We start from the raw sequence: 11,181 nt of genomic DNA, 5'->3' as shown, positions 1-11,181 counted from the left end.
CATTGAGCTACCCACGGCGGCAAACAGAGCTAAGGGTGATTCTAGTGGAGCGGTCTAGCATGAGCGGGCTCAGCTGATGCGCAAGGGCGAGGTGAACTCATTGTCATGAGCAATTGGTGGAGGCAAGACGGTTGTGGTGATTTACACCGGTGAGGGAAGGAGTTTGGTGGTGGCAGGGAAAAGAGAAGAAGGAAGACGGCGACCGGCTTAGTGTTATAAGGGCGAGGGCAAGTCTTCTAGGCATGCCAGCACTTACTTAAGCATGGCCATGCGAGCAGTTGCATGTCCGCGCGCTGGAAAATAGTTGTTGATGGTAGTTAACAACCATTATGAACCATCAATAAAACATGTATAAGGGCATAATTGCGATCACCAAAAGGGCTAAGGGTTTAAACTAATAAATTCCATGAGTTTTGGTGAATCTGTATTTCTAGTAGGGTTTAATCAGAAAACCACCAAGGAGGACCTAATCGTCAAAGGAAAATATGGAGTTCCGCCATGGTACCTATGTGGGAAGACTCTAGAATACTCTAGAAGCCACATCACTGAAGCAAAAAGCAAGGGGATGACATGTGGGATCACTTGGCCCTACTATTAGGCTGTTCAGACCCCATGGGCCCACCTGTTAGCTAGTTTCGTATGTTAGTCTCCCACCGCCTTTGAGGATACATCTAGGCCATTGTTAAAGTTGGTTTGATCCAAGGGCTCATGTTGGACCCTCAGGGCTATATAATCTAGCCCCTGCCTCTCCCCAAGGCATGACCCTAGTCATCAAGTCATTTGAGAAGACAGAAACCCTAATCATCCTCAGAGCTCCACCATATTCTAGGGTATAGCTAGGTAGGCTAGGTCTAGAGGGAGGCAAGCAGGCTTCGCTTGGATTCCCAATCGTGTCAAGAGCGTGGTTTAGTATAATCTTTGTGCCCCCTCTCTCTTTTGTATCTCCCTTATTTTTATATGCTTGATATAATTGTTATGACAATATTTGTATTCATGTTTTTGTTATAATGTTCATTGCCTACTTTGATTATATGCTTAGTATAGTTGGATTATCATCGTATGCATGCATAAGTTCATATAGTGCTCACTCTAAGGTAGCTTGGGTGGGTGGTCAACATTGTGTAAGCGTGGTGCTTATACATTGTTTACCTATGAATACACCCTATATTCTGGGTCATGTGGTAGATCACGGACATGACACACCCGTTGAGTCCTTTGTACTCCACTCCCTGATGTAGGTAGCATGTAGGATCTGATTATGAAGGTGGACAAGCTCTGTTTATAATCTCCCTTAGTAATATCTCTTATCTATAGATATGAAGATGATCCTAGCCATGATTACTAGGTGTAATTGCACTAATCAATGTATGTTTTGACTTATAATTAAGGATGACTTAGGAATTATTCCTCTAATATTCTACCTGACCATGCTAATGCCATAGAAAGGAGTACTCTGAGTGATTTATCATTATCATTGATCAATATTTATTATATATATCTTATCCTATGACTTACCCATGTTATGAGTAGAATATTGGTTATGGTTTAGTTCTCCATCAATAGTATAAGTTATCAATACATGTCCATGCTAGACCTTCCCTGTGGTAAAAATATAAATAATAATATCTAGAATACTCTCTGGTGAAGTGCTACAATGGTATATTATCTGTGTGCTTCCAGATCCTTTTTTATTCATATCTATATATTCTTTCTAGTCATATAAGATGATAAAGAACTACTTAGTATCATTCTAGTAGTGATGCTAGGCAGCACCAACAAGCATCTCTGGCACCATCATTAGGGATGACAACCAAGTAAAGTAATGTTAGGAGATGTAGGTAATTAATAGGTGTCTATTAAAATAAGTGACAAGTTAATAAATACCAACAACGGTCATGGAGGTGGTGGCATCGGTGGTGAGCAGGCAGGCTGACTACTCCCCGGCGTGCACTGTTTACCACCTGAAACCCCAACTTACTCCCTCTCGGTCTCATGATTTTGCACAACTCGATGAGCACCCTTGAGCAAAAATTTTCATCTACATGAGATCTCCATCTCTGCTTAAAGGATCAACACCAACAAATCACTGGATTTTGAGATTTTGAATTGTAAACATGGGTCCAGTGAAACTGATTCAGTTTCAGGTTTTGAAAACTATTTTTATCAAACCTTTTTAGGTAATTAATTAGTGATCAAGCATCTATCAAAACCATCAACCAATTACACATTAACAAAGCTTAAACATACTATCAAACAATGGAGCAAATGTTGGCCAAATTTTATTTATGAAAGATCATCTAATAAATCTCCCAAAATTGAACTTAGCAATGATTTCCATAACTTAGCCACAAAATGCTAAGGGAAAAACAACATCAAATTCAATCTTTGGAGTCCAATTTCAACATGTTTGACTTAGAAACACCATTATATTTTGATTCTACATGAAAGCACCCACTTTGTACTACAAGTTTTATCTTAACAAAAGTTTACTAGTTTAACCAATTTCACATATATAAAATAAAAAAGAGCCTTAAACACTATTATTGACATTATTCCATGCAACTTTTGAAACATAACAAATGCAACATATGAAACACCACAATGCAACATATGAAACATCTTTATATGCAACATAGACATGGTATAAATGAAACATAGAATGCAATACTTGAAACATTGAATGCATTTATAACTTAATGCTTGATGCCTATGCTTGATGATGCTCATGATCAAGTTTTAATTACTTTTTAACATCTAGGATGTTACATGTTCCCATCCCTGTGCATTCACTAAGGATTCACCGATTTAGGCCCCCTCTTGTGCCACCAAACTCTCCATAATGCACAGAAATGGGCAGCTAATTAATTAGCTAGTGCCAGAGCCATATAGCCCTCGTGGCTACGCTGTAAAGCCGGGTTACTTGTCCATGAACCAGTCCTTAGAATCCAACCAGGAACCAGCACAATCCATTCCACCAATTCCAACATCCACCAAAAAACAGTTACCAAATTCTAACAACATACCACCACCGTTACCAACCATCCTGTCAGATTCCTAGTCACCATGTTGCTAAAAACATTACCATTCCCACATTGCATAGATCATTAGTCAAGATTAAGTTATAACCATCCCAAACCCAAGACTGCAAGCTACTTATGTCGGTGCAAAAATGCATGTGGCGATGCGCCTGACAAGCTACAAGCCAAAATGACCTAGAGATCTGCTTGGCTTCAAAAATAGGACCGGTTGATCCTGAAGATCCTGAAGGCATGCCAGTTAATTTAACCTACAATTGACAAGGAGAGAAAGATTTATCAGTAATTTCAGGTGGAATATGCCGGTGTTGCCCAGACAGTCCCAAGTATGCTGCTTCGAGAGCAGCCAAATAGGAGAATCGACTAAATAGCTGATACAAGGAGAAATCAAGTGTTAAGGACTTTGATGCTCGTGGGTCATGATTAATTTATGATAACAAGTACAATACGCCTAGATATAAGTAATACAAAGAAACATCATCAGCTAGATGGATATAACCAGTGTAAAGCATTGAGCCAATAAGTTTAACGAGAAAGGACATAACATGCGATCAAATCGATTGTCTAATACAAATGGATCTACAAATGCTCTGAATCTAATATGTTACCATCAATAGTGATGTTCGACCGAATCGATACAGCTATGATAATGAAAACAAACTAAAGCCAAAGATTCCATAAAACCATCTATATATTGACAGGGTCATGGAAAACATGCTATATGTGTGAAGGCATAGGTGAATCGGCTAAAGTAGCCGATGCATGCATAGCAAACAAATAGAGTACATATCCCGACCATGAATAAAACCACTAATCGATGATCTCTAACCCAAAGGCTTACCAATGTTGTTCGACCGGATAGATGCAGTTATGGTAGTGTCATTAGATTAGATCTCATTAACTAGTGAGTTTATCCAAGATTGAAACATGTCTTTGAATGCATACTATGCTTGATTGGAATAGAGATAAAACAACCAATCTAGCGGAATTAAGTCGTCAATTATGAGATTCAAAGTGTGACCAGACTAGGAGACGATCAATTGTGATGATATGATGCCGATATATCTCTATCTCAATCAGGTGATTTGTTATGATTAATGGAATATTAATTATAACAAGATCGATAACTAGTGAATCAGCTAAAAATAGCAAGGAAAATCTTACTAATCTTAGCAGATTTGATAACTGGTGATATTGTGTTAAACAATAGGTTATTTAACACAATATCGATAACTTTGATCTATATTATGATTCGTAAGAGATCAATCAGCTGATGCAGCCTTACAAATAATGATACAGATCAATAACTAACTTATATTATACTCATAAAAGATCAATTGGCTAATGCAGCTTTATGAGTATGATACAAGTCATGATGGTACTCACAAACAAGCTGGAGGTCGATTGGATCGATGCGGACCTGCTTGTTGAAGAACTCATCGAGATCTATAGTACTCCTACTCCTAAGGGTTGGTGTGAAGCCGAAAAAGTGATTGTATTGATTGATTCGTTTTTTACAATAGCCGGAGTCTAATATTTATACCTAGAACCTAAACATGAATCCTACTCAAATATGACTCATTACAATTCTTGGAATAAAAGAAAACATTCCTAACTTAAGATAACTTGGACCCTAATCTTTTTCTTTTTGTAGAGTCCGACATATTCTCCCCGACACCATCCATACATAGTCTATTAACATTATCTGCTGATGTCATCCAAAAAGAGCTGATCCCAGTACTGCATCTGAATCAGCTGATATCAATCCTTATGCAATCAATTCCTTGACAACACATTCCTGGAAGCTTTGAGTTCCTGTGTTCTTCTTTCCAAATTTTGGTGTAAACAACTTGTCCATGAACCGGTCCTTAGAATCCAATCAGAAGCCAGCACAATCCATTCCACCAATTCCAACATCCACTAGAAAACATTTACCAAATTCTGACAACATACTACCACCGTTACCAACCATCTTGTCGGATTCCTAGTCACCATGTTCCTAAAAACATTACCATTCCCACGTTGCATAGATCATTAGTCAAGATTAAGTAATAACCTTCCCAAACCCAAGACTACAAGCTAAGCATGACAACTACCCATCCAAACCAGGTTTCAAGGATGTGTAACAAGTTCTAGTAAACCCTAACATAGGATTCAAATTGACTTAGCATGCAGCTAATGGTCTAACTACTCTAACTCAAAATAAAACAAATATAGGTGCAAGATGGTCAAGGACACTTGCCTCAAAAGTTGTTCAGACAGTTATCTTTCCTTTTGGTTCAACCTTGATCAACCCTTCTTCAACAAACCGCAACACAAGAACAAGCATAATAAAGGAACCTAAGATTAGTACACCAAACATTACGAAAACATACTATAAACGGTTGCTAATGCGTAGGGCTTGTTTCTATGAACTCATGAGCGCAAGAACCACCTAAATGTTGCTACGGTTAAAAAGTTATGAGCTTTTGAAGTTGGATGGCATTTTGGTAAATAAAAAGATTTATTTTTAAATCTTTTCCAATCTAGGGACCAACATGTAAATTATTTGGACCATAAAATACATTTTATAAAAGCTAAAATATTTACATGCAAATCTATCATTTTTTTAGAATTATTTTATTCGCTAAAACAAATTAATGACATCATAAATGAAATTTATAATATCATTAATCATTTTAATAAAACAAAACTATTTTGTATTTATTTTTATCCACTAAAATAGATTGGTGATATTATTAATAGAGATAATAACATCATTAACCATTTTAAAACAAAGATAAACTCATTTTCATTGCTATTAGGGACCAAACAGGATTAAATATAGACTTGAGGGGCTACTAAGGAATTTTGCCGTGACTCAGTGAAATAGTGGATTAATTTCAGAAAACAATAGGGACTAGATTGAAAGATAGATGTGGACTACGATGTTGACCTGTTTATGTGGCGCTAATGCTGATGTGGCGATTCTTGATTGGTTGGAAAGGGCGATGACATGGTAGGTTGGTTGACCAAGTTGACCATGGTCAATAGAAGATCCGAGCTATCTAGATTAGATCTAGTGGCCTAGTGGCATCTCCTTCATGAAGCTGCATGCTGGGGCAAAACAGAGCGTCGGATGGTGGTGTGTCACCGGCACTTGGTCGGAGACGGTGCTCTAGTGGCCAAAGTTCAACGGCGATCAGAGGGAGAAGCGGTCACGGCGAGCTCTCCAGTGGTGACCTCTACGGTGGGGAGACAGTGAGGAGGGAGGTCGAGGCAGTGAATGTAACACCTCGGGTGTTAGCCTTGCATAACTTGGCTTGCATAACATGAGCATGAGCATCAAGCATTCATAAATCATCAAATACAATTGAAACAGTTGATCGAAACATATGAAACATTACTTGTTATCTCATGTTTCTTAGAACATATGCATATGATCATGTACAAATGAATGCAAGTGGGTAGTGCTAGTCACTAAAACACCTTAGCTACACTTAGGTTAACTAAAGGAACCTTGTTCATGAAGGCCACATTTCTTGATCAAGCATTTAAGTGTTATTTCATGTGTTGACCTGAATAGCTATATGAGTGACTACTGCATGAAATGCTTAATTGACCTTGCAAATTGTTTTAACATGCTTAGAGTATCATCATGAACAACTTTGGTATTTAGGGCTAGGGCTAATTTGGTCATTTAGTCAGGGTTTGAGTAGGTATCATGTTTTCAAAGTGACATGTTTGACTAAAGTTGAACTAGGTGTTAGAGACCTTGCATGGAGGAGTTCACTAAAGCAAAGTTGTAGTGTTTGACATAAGGAACAACTTTGATTTTTGGGTCTTTGACTGATTCTACTCCTAACATGTGTGAATTTGAGTTTCAAAAATCAGTGAAATCATAATTTCTACACTTAGCAAATTTTTGCTAAGTCGTGAACACTGTCAGCCTGACAAGCCGACTTTGAGCATGATTTTACTCGGTATAGGTTGCGAATTAGAGTATGCTGCCTTAACAAGAGTTGGAGATGGTACATGGTTCTACAACTTCTATTCAGTTTGTTTGCACGAAGGAGCCACCATTTAGCCGGTAAATCAACGAGAAAACGCACTGTCAGGCTCGGCCATCGCGCGACTGACGAACTGAATCGCGAATGAACATGGCCGACCGGTTTCAGGCTTTGTGCGCCGCGTGTCCCCAGCGGCGGCCGCGCGTCGCCAGCGCCCTGACCGCGCAGGCCACGCCGTGCCTGGGCGCGGCCTTAACCCCGCCAGCGTCCGCCCGAGTCGCCCCGCACTTCATTTCCCATTTTCTGCTCCGTCTTCCTCGCCGCAGCGACAGCCGAGCTCGGCCCGCACCTCCGCTGTCGCCATAGCCGTCACCAGCTCGTCCTCACTGCTCCTTCGCCACCGCAATAGCACCACCGTCTCCCCAGCACCCCGTAGCTTCTTCCCGTGCCCGCCATTCACGCTTGGTAAGCCTCCGCCGCGCGCACATGCTCGCCGAAGCTCCGCCACCACCCTCCGTCGCCGTGGCCAGGCCTAACCAGACCACCCCAGGCCACGAGAGCGCGCGCACTAGCTTCCTTGTAGTCTGTAGATGCTCGGCATAGCGTTTGTTTGAGCCGCCGTAGCCTTCACCGGCGTCCCGCCGACGTCCCGCCTCGCCGAGCCGCCATGGCCGCCGCCGTCGTCCTTGCCGTCGACGTTAGGGTCGGCCAAGGGGTTCAATAGAAGCGCTAGGTTGGGTAGGTCACGCCGTGAAGACGTTACCGCCGGCGGACTCGCCGTCGACGAGCCGTGGCCGCGCGAGCTTGCTCGGCGCCGCCGGCTCTGTTTCGGTTTCACTGACAGGCGGGCCCTGCTGACCAGCGGGTCCCACCGGTCAGCGACAGCAGCGTTGTAGGCTAGTTCAAATATTCCAGTTTTTGATTTGTTTTGTTATTTTTGTATCTTTAGTTTGGTAGCTCCTAAAATTGTGAAATAAATTTGTAAGTGTTCCTTAGGAAGTGTAGTATTTAGGAAAAATATGTTCTTGGCTTCAACAGTAGAAATTTCTGGAGATTTAAATAGGGATTTCAAATGTGCTTTTGAATGCATTTAAATTTGTTTATTTTATATCTAGAGTTCCTGTGCTCCAAAAATTATGAAATTTTTGTGGTAGGCTATTCTTGTCATACATGAGCTTGGATAAAAATTTGAGAACCAGTGCATGTGTAGATCTATAGTTATAGATTTTTCTTTTATAAATAGTTAATCCTTGCATGAATTTTTATAAATTAATTATAAGTCCAAAATTCATGAAATTTATTGGAGGTGATACTAGTACCATATGGATGTTAAGAAAATTAAGAAATCTGTTGCTTGACACTTTTCAATAGGATTTTCCATTTATGCTATTTCAAGCCTTGCTTCCTTATCATTTTTGTATAGGATGTTCTACTTAGTAAAATGACATGAAATTTTTATAGTAGCCCTTTGATAGCATTAGTAAGACTCTGTAAAATTTTGAGAATTTATTAAGCACATTTGATATATATTTATTATTTAGCCTAGATATCTAAATAAAATAATAAAGGCAATTTAATAAATAGTTTGGGCTTCACCATTATATCATCTTAACTGTATTTGGTATGCTTACACTGTTGGTAGGTTATATGTTGTTAAATTTTGAATGATTACATAAAGTAGAGGTGCTATTACTTTATGTTGCATGTTAAATCATTTCCGGACTGATTCTAGAGTATGAGGAGTTACATGTTGAAACTGATGTAGACTGTAAAAATGGTTAATAACAAAGTTGTAGAAAATTTGATAAGCTTTCCAGAAAGTCCAAGATCACTGTTTTCAGATTTGTAGAACTCCAGTTATGAGTGAAACAAGTAGATACTGTTTATGGCATAGTCGATGCATTGTAGAAGTAGTTAAGTAGTAAGCGAGAAGAGATATGCACCTACTCAAACAACGTGATGCACTTGTTAACATATATGCATTCGTAATACTTATACCATACTCATGCATCTAGGATCAGAGGAAGAGATCACGTTGCTGGAATTCGAAGAAGCAGAGGAAGGGAACCCGCAGGAGGATCCGCAAGCCGCAGCTCCCGAAGGCGTGGAGCAGAACCCTAAAGAGCTTCCGGAGTGCCCTGACCATCGTCCTACTTCCTTTCTGCGAGGCAAGCTCTAGAGCATTATAAGTCTCCCAGTAATTTACAAATGTTTACTTACGTATTTATGATTGATGCATTAGGTTATAAGAGTTGAATGAAACCGCTTGATGCATGTACATTCCTTGTCCAGATATTAACCCTTTAACCGGTATAGGTCCAGGATCGAATATATGCTTAGCCATGCTTAGACCGGTAGAAGTCGGGTGATGTCCTGTCACCTGCGAGATATAGGTGGATACCGGAGCACGGTTGGCTATATCTGCTATCGTGGAACAGAACCATGTGGTAAAAGTAAATTGAGACCGGACGGGAGGTCGATAGGGAAGCAACAAGGCATGGAGGTCTTGGGTGTGGACTTATCCCCGTCTGTGTCGATCAAGGACCATACCGTTGTTGGAACTTCTGACAAGATTGAACGCATGCCTCTCACTTAGCTGGCCGGATAACTCGTTCCGACCGCGAAGCCGAGTAATTCAACTCAGGCCGGGAATCGTTCTGTTGTGCGCTCCTTCCGGGGAACGATCAGACTGAGCCCAAGGGCAGGTTTGGCCTGAGCATCCTGGCATCTGGTGTTCTAGATTGTGCGGCGCAGTACGAACCCGCGAAATGTGTACCGGAGTTGTACCAAAGGTGACCTAAGACTATCGTGGCTTGTAGATCTGGGTTTGTGTTAGGAATAAATTCCCAGCTGGTGAAAATCGATTCGAATCGCCGTCTCTCCTGGATAGTGAGAAACTTGGCTAGCTCCAACATCGTAGTAACTGTGTTATGAAACATGATGGTTCAGATGAATATGGAATTGCAATACCTGCTATGGTTACTATTGTATGATTCTAAATAATATACCACATGTTTGGCACAGGGTAGTTGCTAATCTAGAAATGGATAGTTATAATTAACTTGGTAAAGGAATCACAAGTGTACAAAGATTAATTGCCTTTTTCGCAAAAATGTTGTCAAGTTACGTCCACTTATACAGCCTTGCATAATCCTTGGAGTCATTTTATTTCTGGTTCATGACGGGTAAGTCTAGCTGAGTACCTTCTCGTACTCAGGGTTTATTTTCCCATTGTTGCAGATGGCATTGTGTATCATGGTTATTGCAAGAGTTGCTTCTATCCCGCTGTGGATGAGGAGTAAGCCGTGGGCAGGCTTCCTTAGTAATTCCTATCTTTGCTTTTGTGGACCGTGATCTAGTTTGGCACTGTATTAAACTATGTTGGAAAATTTTATCTCAAACTTATTTGCTTCCGCTTTGTTTATCAAACTTGTTTTGTAATAACTTTTATTCGTACTCTGATGATGAAACGTATCTGTGAACTTTATGTAATATGTGGCATGTATGTTGAATCCTGTACGATCTTGGTTGTTGTAAATCGTTTATCGAGACCCGTCGCGGTACTCGACGGACTACCGGGTTTATATGGGTTCAAGTATGACCGTGCGACCGCTTGCGGATTGCCATTATACTTGTATTCTTATAAATTGGTCGGTTCTGCAACAGCTGGTATCAGAGCAAGATTTAACGTTAATTGTCACAAGAGTATTTAAAACAAAGGTTTTTGTTTCCGAAAACCCTTCTCTAGCAACTAATAGTTATATAATAGGTATTTGAAATCTAAAGTGTGCCAATGATCACTTTCCTTATGCCCAAATTAAGGACTATTAGGTGGCTATTTATGTACTAACATGGGGGTTTTTACTTCGTTGTCCATACGGCGTGCTATAGTATGGATGCCATTCACTTGAGTGGTAATGTATGGATCAAATGCCTCTACGCCAAGGTAAGATGAGTGTATGACCGCAAGATGTGAGCGTGCGGTCGGGAAGAGTTAGCTTTGGTACGGCTATGTATACATGCTTGCATGTGTACATGGTACGTATTTAATTGTGGGTTTAAATTATTGTTGGGTAGATTGATACGGAAGTATATGTATGGGGATACATATATGGAAGTATTTACAATTACATTCTGCATATTCTTTATGGGTTTAG

Source organism: Miscanthus floridulus, chromosome 6, assembly GCF_019320115.1.
Source record: "Miscanthus floridulus cultivar M001 chromosome 6, ASM1932011v1, whole genome shotgun sequence".
Lineage (NCBI taxonomy): Eukaryota > Viridiplantae > Streptophyta > Magnoliopsida > Poales > Poaceae > Miscanthus > Miscanthus floridulus.
This window is presented reverse-complemented; position numbering follows the sequence as displayed.